The sequence below is a fragment of the Coregonus clupeaformis genome, chromosome 36, assembly GCF_020615455.1.
Source record: "Coregonus clupeaformis isolate EN_2021a chromosome 36, ASM2061545v1, whole genome shotgun sequence".
Classification (NCBI taxonomy): Eukaryota; Metazoa; Chordata; class Actinopteri; order Salmoniformes; family Salmonidae; genus Coregonus; species Coregonus clupeaformis.
The window spans coordinates 26854699-26868625 of record NC_059227.1 but is presented as its reverse complement, the minus strand read 5'-3'; the positions used below and the strand labels follow the sequence as shown (position 1 = coordinate 26868625).

The 13927-nt window shown below is 44.9% G+C and overlaps 1 protein-coding gene across 10 annotated transcripts in view; it reads right to left on the bottom strand.

Annotated features, from left to right (window-relative positions):
* myt1la (myelin transcription factor 1-like, a) overlaps window positions 1–7257 on the bottom strand; it is a 55391-nt gene extending 48134 nt beyond the window's left edge. For 9 of the 10 annotated variants that reach the window (XM_045211341.1, XM_045211346.1, XM_045211343.1 and 6 more), the window contains exon 1: window positions 6131–6289. The gene's annotated coding sequence lies outside the window, so the exon portion shown is untranslated. Of the gene's footprint in view, window positions 1–6130; window positions 6290–6853 lie in introns of those variants that run through there. The other variant, XM_045211342.1, reaches the window with a different exon arrangement.
* Window positions 7258–13927: the final 6670 nt, after the last annotated feature.

Genomic DNA, 13927 nt, shown 5'->3' with positions numbered 1-13927 from the left:
CCGTTCTGCTTCCATCCAGAAGCTATGCTGTATGACTATGCCGCCCCAGGTCATGTGGTACTGTAGATTGAAGGAATCTTCCTGTGTGACTTATTGGGGTTTGATATTGTAGCTTCAAATCTTAGCTGTCATGCTCAGGTTATTACTATATTCTACTAGGATACTTAATTAACTAATGATTTGGCTATGGAAATGGCGTTGCCCAAAGGCATCTGGAGCATCCTGTTTAAAAAACTACCCAACAGTTTTATAATGTAAAAATTCACCCGTTTGTTGTGGTGTCAATGGAATGAGTCACTCTCTCTCCTTGGGCAGTCCTTTGGTGTCACCACTTCAGAAAGTCTACCGGAGCCCTGGACTATCTGATGTCATGAGACAATCATCTCACAATACTAAGTTACTCATGTATTGTACAGACTCATCTCTTCTCTGCTTGTACACAATACCCTTTGTGATGCTCAACACAGTATATGTTCTTACAGTCAGCATAAAAGATTGAGGTTTGGTCATTAATATTCCGCCGGGGTAGTCTCCAGAGGGGACCAGGGTGGGGACAGGTGTCCGCCCTTATGGGCTCCTTTAGGCTTTGGTTGGTTCCTCCCTTCAATCATGAAGAGGAAGGAGAGTACTCTAATTGCCTCTGTATGTGTGTGTATCGTGGGTGTCTGGGTGTGTGTGTCTGCTGTGTTCCGGTTAGCCATGGAGAGATGCATATGAATGCCTCCTAATGATCCTTGACAACTGTGTAGTATACACCAGAGAAGGCTTCATGATTCACTGTGTCCCAAAGGAGGAGTGGTGTGAGTGTGTGTGTGCGTGTGTAGGAGGGTGTTTGCTGGGAAATAGCTGTTGGCCAGGCAGTAGCCATTGGGTTGAATCGAACCCACTATTCTGGCGTTGCAAGCGCCATGCTCTACCAAGAGCTATAGAGGACCACTCTTTGCACCAAATATACATTCATCAGGGTGCCTGTCATCAGCCAATACTAATCAGCCCAGATAGAGTGAGACTGTGGAATGTATCACTTTAATCACAGCCAGGTCACTCCAGATCCATTGCAGTATTAGATGTTTGTCCAGGTCCCCAGGATTTTTGGAGATGCCTTGGGCACAGGGGTTGGAACCGGTTCAGAGAACAGCATCAAAACGTTATTTTAAAAGCATGGGAACCAGTTAATACTGTTATTTTCCATTCCAGGCATTATTTCTAGTCCCACAAAAAAAGGCAGCAAAGAGGCACCAAAGATACACTGTACCAAATCAAGGCACTTCTGTGATACGTTCATTCACCATGAACATAAATGTAATGAATTACAGTGACATTGATAGCTGCTTGTTTTAGTAACACATTAAGCCTAATGACCAGGCTGAGAGAGGCTGTTTTGCTGACTCATAGAGCCTGAAGCCTACACTTAAATACTTAAATAGAGGAGCTGCCTTCCATCTCCTTCTCCTTCCATCTGCTTCTCCTTCTATCTGCTTCTCCTTCCATCTGCTTCTCCTTCCATCTGCTTCTCCTTCCATCTGCTTCTCCTTCCATCTGCTTCTCCTTCCATCTGCTTCTCCTTCTATCTGCTTCTCCCAGTATGGCCCGTTTAGTCTGTTTAGTCCACTGTGAAATAATCCCAGTGCTGTGTGTCTGAGGTGTGTGTATGTTTGTACGTGCATGTGGGTATGTGTGTATGTGCGTGTGTGATTATGTGTGTGTGCGTGTGCGCACGTGTGTGTGTTATAAATAATACCTCTCTCCCACACTATGACTCACTCTTTGAGTCGGCTTTGTGGAGGCTCCAAAGTAGTGTCTGGAAATAAACCCTGGGGCCAACTAATAATTATCTTTCTGCTCCTGACCGGCGGTGTGTGTCTGTGTGTGTGTGTGACTATTTTGTAATTCCATATACACCATTGATCGCAATGAGATAATCGGATTGATAGATCTCTTGGCAAAGCCTCAGGGGCAGGCTTGTCTTTGATCTGATTTAAGTGAGAGAGAGAAACATGTTACTCTGCCAAGGTGACAGTGTAACACAGGCCAAGTATAAAGAGAGGTAAGGACAAAGCAACCCAAATGAAAGGTCATTGACCCTAGATGACCCTAGATGACCATTGTGACCATGGAGTAAGAACCAAAACATGTGTGTATATTAGGGAATGGTCTTATTGTAGTCTAATTATAATGTCATTTGGTTGTGGGCGCAGTTTCCTTTGAATTCTGTGAATGGTTATACAAAAATAACTATCAATAACTACAATCGCTAAATGAGAAAAAACAATCACACACGCTCACACGCACACACACACACACACACTGCCTCGCCGTCCACTGCGACCACTACTTAGTACTCTGGCTATTGCATCCAAAGGAGGGAGGTTATCTCATTTGGGGTCTCTAATGTGTTTAATAGCCTCTGAAGTAATGGTTCACTACAGTTTACTGCAGGCCTTTCTCGCAGCCACTACAAAGAGCACAAATGAAAGGAGACATTTTCTTTCTCAGCTGAATTCACATAATCACCAAGGATTTGATAGGCGAAATGCCCAGCCGCTGCCGAAATGAAAAGACAAATCTTCTTTGTGTGTGTGGGGGGGAATCTATTGTGCATACTACTTTTCACCAAGGCCTTATGCTTTAGAAGAACCCCTATCATATTTGGGCTGAGTCCGAAATGGTACCCTATTCTCTTTGTAGTGAACTGGTCAAAAGTAGTGCACTACATTTGGATTTGGGAGCCATTTCGGGCGCAGCCTAATATGATAGTGGTTTTATTTTACAGTATTTTCTCCTGTCTATGTGACAGTGTGTTGCTCAGATGTCAGACAAGCCATTGGTATGAAGGGTAACGGCCCTGGTCTCCGAGGGTTTGGATCCAGTTCTGCATCACAGGACTGAGTGTCATTTCTGGTTCACTGCAGCAAGTCATTCCACTGACTAGTCACATGTTTTCTGATTCGATTCCCAAAATGGGGAAGCAGGGAAAATAGGTGTGGAACCAACCAAGGGACATGAGGGGATGAGATGGCTTCTGCCTGTTAAATATGCAGAGCAGGATTAATCCTTCACCTTAGCTCTGGTTGGCTCTCCTCCCTACAGCACACAATAGGACAAGTTCGAGAGCGAGAGAGAGAGGGGGTGTGGGGGGAGAGAGAGAGAGAGAGAGAGAGAGAGAGAGAGAGAGAGAGAGAGAGAGAGAGAGAGAGAGAGAGAGAGAGAGAGAGAGAGAGAGAGAGAGAGAGAGAGAGAGAGAGAGAGAGAGAGAGAGAGAGAGAGAGAGAGAGAGAGAGAGAGAGAGCGAGAGAAAGCTAAACTATGTCACAGTAGCAGGCACATGGGTCACTGGTTTTGGGTTATATGAGAACATTTATCAGTCATGAGTTCAAACAGGACATTTATCTCAAGCTAAAATGTTTCATGATTTACTTAAATTGCTAAGCACCTAGCTACTTCATAGGAAAGTTACTTTGTCTGAGAATAAAAGCAACAGTCTGGAGAAATTGACTTCATCTTCTTTCTTCACTCTATCTGCTATTCTATTAATATCATGTGTCATTTGATATAATCTGTCATGTCATTTAGTTAAAATAAAAAAATCGGAAAGATAGCCTTCAATGCTTGAAACTTCTTCTGTGGCAACTAACAGATGGAAGTAGAGTGTAGCTCTCTCTCTCATGTGCTCTCTCTCTCTCTCTGTCTGTTTGTCTCACTCTCCATATCCCCCTTTCTCTGTATATATAGAAAAGATCAGTAAAGTTACTCACAGATTCCTGATGGCATGGTCAGGACATGAATAACCTTACTGAGCTGTGATATCACAAACTGATTGGATGTACACAGTATGGTTGCCATGTGCAGGATAAGACCGTGTTCCTTTCAGGGATGTCCTCCACTGTTAGAGCACACAGCCCTGTTACGTCTGTCTACCCTCTGTGTTTATCAATGCCAGCTGATCTACAATCAACACTCCTATTAGTATTAGATATTATTAGATAGTGCTGTGTTTGTTCAATGGAAGGACATACCATTTTCAACCACAATGACCCTTGTAGCAGAAGAGAGTCAAGGAGAGGCCAAGAGTGTCTACTCATACAGTCTTCAAGGACTGCCTAGTTTGTAAAGTTTTGTTTGTTTTGTGTGGCTGTGTCTCTCAATATGTTTTATTGTTGTATCAATCAATTTCTAGAAATCATCATCATCATTATCGTCAACAACAGCAACAGCAGTAGCAGCAGCAGAAGTAGCAGCAGGAGATTATAAAGTCTAATTCACAAGTATATTTAAATGTATCGTCGCTACGCTGTGTGCACTAAAGTGTGTGTGTGATCAGGCCTCGTTAATTAGTCTGTCTGTCTGTGTATGTGTGTGCGTCTGTCTGTGTGTGTGTGTGTGTACGTCTGTGTGTGTGTGCGTCTGTGTGTGTGTGTGCCTACGTGCATGCATGTGTGTGTGTGAGCAGACAGGCCCAACAGAACTCTGCCTTCCAGGCTTGGAGAATGGCTAATAGCATGACATGATCAGAAATCAGAGTGTCTGTCTACATGTTTACTGGGCTCAAGCTATGGTTCTCCTCAAAGCCCCATACAACCCCACCAGATCCTATAGCTAGATTCACAAACAATGAAGGAAGAGTTAAGCCACTATCCACATCTGTCCAGACAGACAGGGCAGACAGACAGATCCTCATAAAACCAACTACAATAGCCATGTTAATACTGTTAATACAGTTATTTAATACAATTAATACAGTTTTTGATTTCATAGCGAGAATACATTCCATAAAGATATTGCATCTTTGACTACATTTTCTATAACGTTGACTAACTCATCCTCAACCATCATCTCCAACTTTCCCTCTTTCAACCACCCATTTGGAAACACTATTATTTCCCATTGTTGGGAATTGTTTTTAAAGCAGGCATATAGTACACAGCATTGCAATTCAGTGAGGGTCTGAATACCAAGGGAATTGATCCTGTATTAAACATAGTCTTTCATTACCCCAGATAGCGGTTGCCTCTGAGTATTCTGACTCCCTGCAGTACAAGGATATTTTTTTCCTTTTTAATGCAAGTACATTGTGGAGGTTCATTGAGCACGGCTCGGCTAACTGAAACGGGGACAATCCATGTGTCAATGGATCTCAGAAGCCATCCCATAAGTTATTCTCATAAATTCATAAATGGCTCCTTCACATGCTACATTCCAAATGTACGGGATACCATAGCAACTAACAAACCATGAAAGTCAAAGCTATTGCTGTATGATTGACAGTTAAGTGAACATGCTAGAGATTTACATGTATGTGTCTTCCTGTCTGCTCAAAACTGCAATTGAAGTATGCATAACTTTGACCATGCTCAACAAAGAGTTGCCTGCTATGTGCATCACTACTTCCAGTTTGTGCTCCTCTCCTGGAATAGTATGATGAGCATTCAGATCAAATTTAGATTTGTTTCAGATTGTATAATAAATTGTGATAACATATTACATTCTGTAAATAGCTTTTTAACACTCCCTTTTATGTAAGGTGTCTATAAAACAGAGGCATCTCTCTTACAAAAGAGTGTATGTCCGTTTTGCAGCTTTTTAAAATATTTTAATTTGACAATAAATGTATTTGTGGTCACTGATGGATAGACATTGTAGTTGTTTATTACAATATGTAACAGTTACAGTAAGTGTTATTGCATCTCATACTAGTAGTGTCCATTGTTGAAGTAACTATCAAAGCATCATGAAGATAAACTTTACTGGTAGCATCCTACCTCAAGCCCTCACAGGACTTTGTCGAAACAAAGACAAAAGAAGAAACAGCAACCGACACACTCATACAGGCACAATGTTTGTATCGCAACTGCTTCCTATACATGCCAAATACATATAAGCCTTATGGACCACATCCATCTCCCCTAACTCACAGTGAGTGGTATTTTTCTCATTACAGAAAAGTAGCTCCACACCATAATCCCTTCAGAGATGCAGCATGTTGTCAACATTGTGTGCTGGAATGTTTACCACAGCCCTTGTCTCACTATTCACAGTTTACTAGCCTCTCTCTACTTTCATAACAGACAAAACTGAGATGACACAACCACAATATAGAACAGGAGCAAGCAAAGTGTAGAAAGAAACCTACTGAAATGGCGACGGTAAGGCTCTCTCTTTGCTTCTTCTCCCAGTTGTCTGAAAGTCAGTCTGCAACCAGTCTCCCTCTCGACCTTTCTCTTTCTCACACACACTTCGTTTTCGCACTCTGCCAATTTCTCTCTCTCCCTTCCTTTCTTCACTCTCTTTCTCTCTTTCTCTCTCTCCCTTTCTCTCTTTCTCTCTTTCTCTCACCTCCCTCTCTCTTCATCTACTTCCCTCCCTTTCTTTCACTCTTTCTTTGTCACTGTCGTCAGAGTCAGGGTGTTCTGCTCATTCCTGTAGCACTTGAGAAATGGAGGGAGAGAAGTGAAGAAAAGGGGAGCTGCAGCCACTTTAGAGAAAAAGAAGGGTGGGAGGGAGAGGAGAGGAGAGAGCGGAGCGAGCGATGGAGACACAGACAGGGAGGAGAGAAGGAGGGAGGGAGGAAGGAGGGGGAAACAGGCAGGGTCTGTATGTAGAATGCGTGAGGCGAGCAGGCGCGAGAGAGAGAGAGAGAGAGAGAGAGAGAGAGAGAGAGAGAGAGAGAGAGAGAGAGAGAGAGAGAGAGAGAGAGAGAGAGAGAGAGAGAGAGAGAGAGAGAGAGAGAGAGAGAGAGAGAGAGAGAGAGAGAGAGAGAGAGAGAGAGAGAGAGAGAGAGAGAGAGAGAGAGAGACCCTGTTCGAACAAGGCACTGCAGCAGAACACAACCCAGAGAGGAAGGAGTCTGACTTACCCTCCCACCGCTCCCCAACCACCGTCGGCTCTCCAGACAACCACGGCAAACCCAAGAGGAACCAATGACGATGACTGCTGCCCACACAGAGAGGGGGAAAGAAATACAGAGATGAACCAAAGCCAAGCCCACTGCCAAGTCCAGATTCTCTGTCTCTCCTAGCCAGCCAACAGAGCGCTAGGCTGGAATCACATTCCCCACCTCACTCTGTCTCTGTCTCTACCTCCCTGTCTCTCACTCTGTCTCTCTCACTCTCTCTTGTTCTATCGTTCCCTCCCTCCCTCTCTTTCCTGTATTAATTCAGAGCGGTAGACATTGTGCGGCTCAGACAGCGGTAGCTTGGCTCTCTCTCTCCCCACAGAGCGGTTGTGTAGTCTCTGGAGCGGAGCGTGTGCAGCTGTGCGTGCAGTAGAGGGAGATGCGCCAGGATATCTAGCGCCTGTGTTTGATGTTGTATTTGGGAATCACTAGCTAATTCACATGGGCACATGATGGAAAATATAAACCAACACCCAGGTTGTGTGTGTGAGGACTGTCCTTATGGGTGTTCATGCGTCATATTTTAATTCCCTCTGTTAGCAGTGTGGAAATATAGATTGCTCATTAGTAGTACAGGATCATTGTTTATTTATTTTTTAAGTGGGATATCAGTGATCTGTTTTCTTAGGGTTAGGGTTAGATGTAAATGCTGCTTAAGGAATTATAGCCTAAGCCAGAAATGATCAGCTAAATCCATCAGTCACTCTTCATGGATCCCCATTGGACACAGTTTAGGCTACAGCAGTTAGCAGTGAACTCTGGACAGCTCCTGGTGCTGAAACTAGTGGACAGCTCCCAGCTCCACTGTTCTACTCTATGGGAGATTCTCAATTGGGATTAAAAGTCTGTCCTCTCCTCGACTCCTCTGTCCTCCTCTCCTCAGTGACCCGGAAACCGATAAGTGGGCGCCATATGTAGAAGAATGTCAATTTGTTAATAGTTGAACGGAGGAGATTGCTCTTCTCCTCGACAGCCTCCTCCGGCGGAGGAGACTCAGGTCGTAGTACCGCAGATGAGTTTTGCAATCTGCCCCACCCCCTTTGAATCAGCTGTTGTTTTCTCAGAGGAGAAAAGCATGCACACATTTAAAATCGATACGCTACTTATTCATTTATCTATAAAATGTCTAGCACAACTAGCTGATTATTTTGACCACTTTACACATGTATCTTGGGATTATTCCTCTGTAAACATCATTTGCCTGATGACATGCTAGTGGAGAAGGAGAGCTTAATTTAATTTAGATTACCTTTGACCTTTTTCAAAAGGAGGTGAGGAGAGGATGGAGGAGAGGATGTGAGGAATCAAGCTATTCCAATTGAGATTCTCTCTATGGACAGCTCCTGCTGATGAAACTAGTGGACAGCTCCAAGCTCCCCTGGGCCACGTTCAGCAGGACACAACGTTGGCCAACATTCAGATAGAAATGTATGAAGTAGACCAATCCCACCTCTCTGGTATATAGAATAAGGAATCACGTCAGCTTTACTCATGGCATTTCTATCTGCAAAGTTCCACAATGTTTTCGTACTGAGCATTGCCCTGTTCTACTCTATGGTGCTGAACCACTGAACCACCCAATCAGGTCAACAGAGTGAAGCACTGAAAACAACCATTAAAACTCAGCACTCTCAGGGGAGCGAGGGAGAGGGGCAGAGACAAAGGATACAGAGTAGTTTGACTACAGTGTAGTCTTTGTGTGGGTTGTGTTACCTTAGAGCTGAGCTGGTCAGTATAGAATAGTGAGGCTGTAGGCTTTACGTTGGTCGTTTCTAATGGCAGCTGTCTGAGAAATGCCATTTTAATCACATTAATGGGCTTCATCAGTGAATTAGTAGCAGGGAAATGTCAGTGGTGAACAGCAAATGGAGAGGCTCATTAATGGGAAGGGAAACTGGCAAAATCATGCCTGAAAACAGAGGTTGTATGGTCCAGCTGTGAAAGTGTTGAAAAGCCTGCACCCTAAATGGCAGCCTATTCCCTATTTAGTGCACTTTATAGGGAATAGGGGGCCATTTGGGACGCAGACATTCACTACTACCACCACCAGAATTAGACCTGTTCTGCTCTGAGGGTCAACAGAATTAAAAAGTAAAAAAATGTGTTTTTTATGTCCTTGTGGAAATACTAAATCATAAAAGCTTTTTTTGGCTGGTATTTTTGCACTAAATACTAAGAGTGCCCAGGTATTTTATATAGTATGAAGAATTAAAGCCCTTTCCCACTTCCAAAAATAATTTATAGTGATCAGGGACATTTCTACCTTTCTCAGTTTCCAATAACATATTTCTCCAAGGTGCTTCATTTTTGGAGGGTACAGTGTACAGTGGCTGTAATGTGACAAAGACATATCTGACAATCACAAAATTATCTTTAATTAATAACATTGACTCAAAACTCACTACCGCATGATAAATCTGGGCTGGAAAGCCTCCCAATCGGGAGGTGTATGTGTGATGTATTGTACTGCTCAAGGACAACGTTCCCCCTCGATGCTGCATTTAAAAAAAGACAGATCGATAAGATATATCGTGCTCCACAGAGTGTCCCTGGCACACACACACACACACACACACACACACACACACACACACACACACACACACACACACACACACACACACGGCTCGATTGCAGGCAGCCAGCATCAATGCCTCCCCTATTAAGCTTGCCTACAGTCTGTCTGGCTCTCCTCTGCCTCTCTGCCACAATACAACTGTCTGTTTGGAGAGGGAAATGGAGCAGAAGGGTGAATGACAGCCGGCTGGGCTGAGAACACACAGAGCTGGGCATGGTAATGAGCGCTGGGTGAGACTGAGTGAGACTGAGACTATCCCCATGTTCTATAGACAGGGGAGAAACATAACCAATAATTAAGGAAAGGCTTTGAGGGAGCCAGGAGAGACAGGGGAGACTTGGGGGAGAAAGGGGGGAGACGGGAGGAGGAGTGGGGGGGAACCTCCTGTGTTTTCTGTGCTGAGGCAGAGGTGTGGGATGATAGAGGGGAGGGGGGGTGTGGGGGGGAGGGGGGAGAGAGGGGGTTATGTCTCCCTGGTGGCAGTGACAAATGGTGGCACGATAGGACTGGGGAGCTTTAGGGATCTGATTTACTTCCACAAACAGTATCTCTGCAATGGCACACACACGTACAGGCACATACACACACGTGCAGGCACATACACACACGTACAGGCACATACACACACACACACACACTCCCAGTCATTACCCCTCTCCATAGGGTTCTGTCTCTCTCATCCCCCGCCACGCGTCTCTCTCTCTGCGGAGCCAGGCGGAATGCGGCAGCCCCGTTGGTTATCCAGCCAGCCAAACGAGCATAGCCCTTATCAGCCATGCAAATGAGGGGGAATTCATTAACACAGCCAGATGGTCCACTGGATAGATGGTGATGAAGCAGGGAGAGGGGAGTGTTTGTCACACACAGCCAGGCATTGGCCATGGTGGCACAGAGAGAGAGAAAGAGAAAGAGAGACAGAGTGAGAGAGAGAGAGAGAGAGAGAGAGAGAGAGAGAGAGAGAGAGAGAGAGAGAGAGAGAGAGAGAGAGAGAGAGAGAGAGAGAGAGAGAGAGAGAGAGAGAGAGAGAGAGAGAGAGAGAGAGAGAGAGAAAGAGAGGAGAGATAGCAGTAGATGTCCATGATAAACATGCCACATGACAGTGGCTGTCACCATGTGAATGGGGTGGCCGCATCACACTAGCCCCATGGCTAATTATTTCTTATTGCTTGTCTCGTTGTTATGCCTGGTGTGTTGAGGGGGATGGGGGGAGGGGGGGGGTTGTGTGCATGTGTGTGTCTGTGTGTGTATGCGTGCATGCATGTGTGTGTGTGTGTGAGAGAGAGAGAATTCATCTCACTCAGTGGTCTCTCTCCCTCTCTGTCTCTCTCTATCTCTCTTTGCCATCAAAGGCTAATGGTATATTTATGAAAAGAGGTGATCTCTTGAAATGCCTTTGGGTGACATGTGTGCTGTCTCTCTCCCTCTCTCTCTCTCTCTCACTCACTCTCTCTCTCTCTCTCTCTCTCTCTCTCTCTCTCTCTCTCTCTCTCTCTCTCTCTCTCTCTCTCTCTCTATCTGTCTCTCTCTGTCTCTCTTTCACTCTCTCTCCTTTTCTTTTTCTCCCTCCTCTCTCTCCTCTGCTTCTCCTCATGAGACCTTTGTTAGTGGGGTCCTAGAGAGAGTGAAAGAGGAAGGTATGGAGAAAGAAAGAAAGATAGCATGAGTGTGTTTGTGTGAGAGAGAGAGGCGAATGGAAGAGAGCGAGAAAGGCAACAGAGATGAGAAGTGGAGTCTTCCTCCCCGCTGCCTCTGTGCTCTGTTTGCAGAGCAGCAGCCAATCCTACTGTGTACCCAGCTCCAAAATTAGCCACGGAGGTGGTCTCCTAACAACCATCTCTCTTCCCCTCCTCTTCCCTCTATCTCTCTGTATCTCCATCCCTCCATCCCTCCATCCCTCTATCCCTCCCCCACAAACACACAAACACGCACAGCTCTTCATTCCTTTATCCAATTCCATCCATCAGCCACGAGTGAGCTCAGGACAAGGAAATTGAGAGGGAGGAAGAAAGAGAAGAGAAGAAACCCACTGGGCACACACTGGTTGAATCAACGTTGTTTTCATGTCATTTCAATGAAATGACATTGAACCAACATGGAATAGACGTTGAATTGACATCTGTGCCCAGTGGGAAGAGAGACGAGAGAAAGAAAGAAAGAAAGAAAGAAAGAAAGAAAGAAAGAAAGAAAGAAAGAAAGAAAGAAAGAAAGAAAGAAAGAAAGAAAGAAAGAAAGAAAGAAAGAAAGAAAGAAAGAAAGAAAGAAAGAAAGAAAGAAAGAAAGAAAGAAAGAAAGAAAAAAAGGAAGAAAGAAAGAGAGGAGTGCTTGTATTTTGATGAGGCTGGTTTGTAGGCTATGGCGGTGTGACCTAGTTAAAGGCTTCTCCCTTAAATAATACATTCCACCCAGGCTGTGAGAACAACCCACAGCACCGGGGCTCAGCTCTGCTCTGCTCTACTCTGCTCTGCTCTGTCTGTTGTTAAGGACAAGCCCGAGACAGCAGCCAGCATCGATAAATACACATCACAGACACAGCTCTCTTTCTCTCTCTCTCTCTCTCTCTCTCTCTCTCTCTCTCTCTTCAACAAGACTTTAAGCATGAATGAAAGGAGCTGATCTAGGCTGCAGTAGATGAAGGGAGAGATGATGCCATGTCTAATGTCTTAGTGTGTATGTGTATACGAGTGTGATGCGTAATTGCGTGTGGACCGAAACCCATCTATGACGTCCTTTCCTGTCCAAGGAGTGCTTCAGGAAGGACAAACAAGTTCAGGGACTGCGCATGAATCAGAACGCATTAGACTTCTATCTCCTGTTTGTTGTGTACTTAACCTTAGTTTCCCCCTCAATCTCCCTCTCTCTCTCTCTCTTATGCTATCTCTCCCTCTTTCCCCTCAGTCACACAGTAATTACACAATGTCTTGAACAGGGAGAACCAAGGAGAAAGCTATAATAAAGGAGTAAGCGGGGATATAGACTGGGTTAGAGAACAGGTTAGGGATGTAGAGAATCTATAGAAAATCTACAGGGAAAAGAAAAGAGGGCCCTGATAATTGTTGTAGATAGTCTAGGCAGCTCACCTGTGATACAAGTCAGTATTCGACATCCATCCTTGTCTGAGGACGTCGGGAGATGACCGGAAACCGGCCACTAGGGGCAACAGTGAGCGCTGTTACCTTTCAAGTACAGCGCATTCGGAAAGTATTCAGACCCCTTGACTTTTTCCACAACTCAGTACTTTGTTGAAGCACCTTTGGCAGTGATTACACCCTTGAGTCTTCTTGGGTATGACGCTACAAGCTTGGCACACCTGTATTTGGGGAGTTTCTCCCATTCTTCTCTGCAGATGCTCTCAAGCTCTGTCAGGCTGGATGGGAAACTTTGCTGCACAGCTATTTTCAGGTCTCTCCAGACATGTTCGATCAGGTTCAAGTCCGGGCTCTCGCTGGGCCACTCAAGGACATTCAGAGACTTGTCCCGTAACCACTCATGCATTGTCTTGGTTGTGTGCTAGAGTCGTTGTCCTGTTGGAAGGTGAACCTTCGCCCCAGTCTGAGGTCCTGAGTGCTCTGGAGCAGGTTTAGATCATGGATCTCTTTGTACTTTGCGCCGTTCATCTTTCCCTCGATCCTGACTAGTCTCCCAGTCCCTGCCGCTGAAAAACATCCCCACAGCATGATGCTGCCACCACCATGCTTCACCGTAGGGATGGTGCCAGGTTTCCTCCAGACTTTATGGTTGGCATTCAGGCCAAAGAGTTCAATCTTGGTTTCATCAGACCAGAGAATCTTGTTTCTCATAGTCTGAGAGTCCTTTATGTGCCTTTTGGCAAACTCCAAGTGGGCTGTCATGTGCCTTTTACTGAGGAGTGGCTTCCGTCTGGCTACTCTACCATAAAGGGCTTTTTGGTGGAGTGCTGTAGAGATGGTTGTCCTTCAGGAAGTTTCTCCCATCTCCACAGAGGAGCTCTGTCAGAGTGAGGCCCTTCTCCCCTGATTACTCAGTTTGGCTGGACGGCCAGCTCTAGGAAGAGTCTTGGGGGTTCCAAACTTCTTCCATTTAAGAATGATGTAGACCACTGTGTTTTGGGAGACCTTCAATGCTGCAGACATTTTTTGGTACCCTTCCCCAGATCTGTGCCTCGACACAATCCTGTCTCGGAGCTGTACGGACATTTCCTTCAACCTCATGACTTGGTTTTTGCTCTGACATGCACTGTCAACTTTGGGACCTTATATAGACATGTGTGTGCTATTCCAAATCATTTTTAATCAATTGAATTTACCTCAAGGATGATCAATGGAAACAGGATGCACCTGAGCTCAATTTCAAGTCTCATAGCAAAGGGTCTGAATACTTATGTAAATAACATATATATATATATATATATATATATATATATATTTGGTTGTACATTTGCAAACATTTCTAAAACCCTGTTTTTGCGTTGTCATTATGGG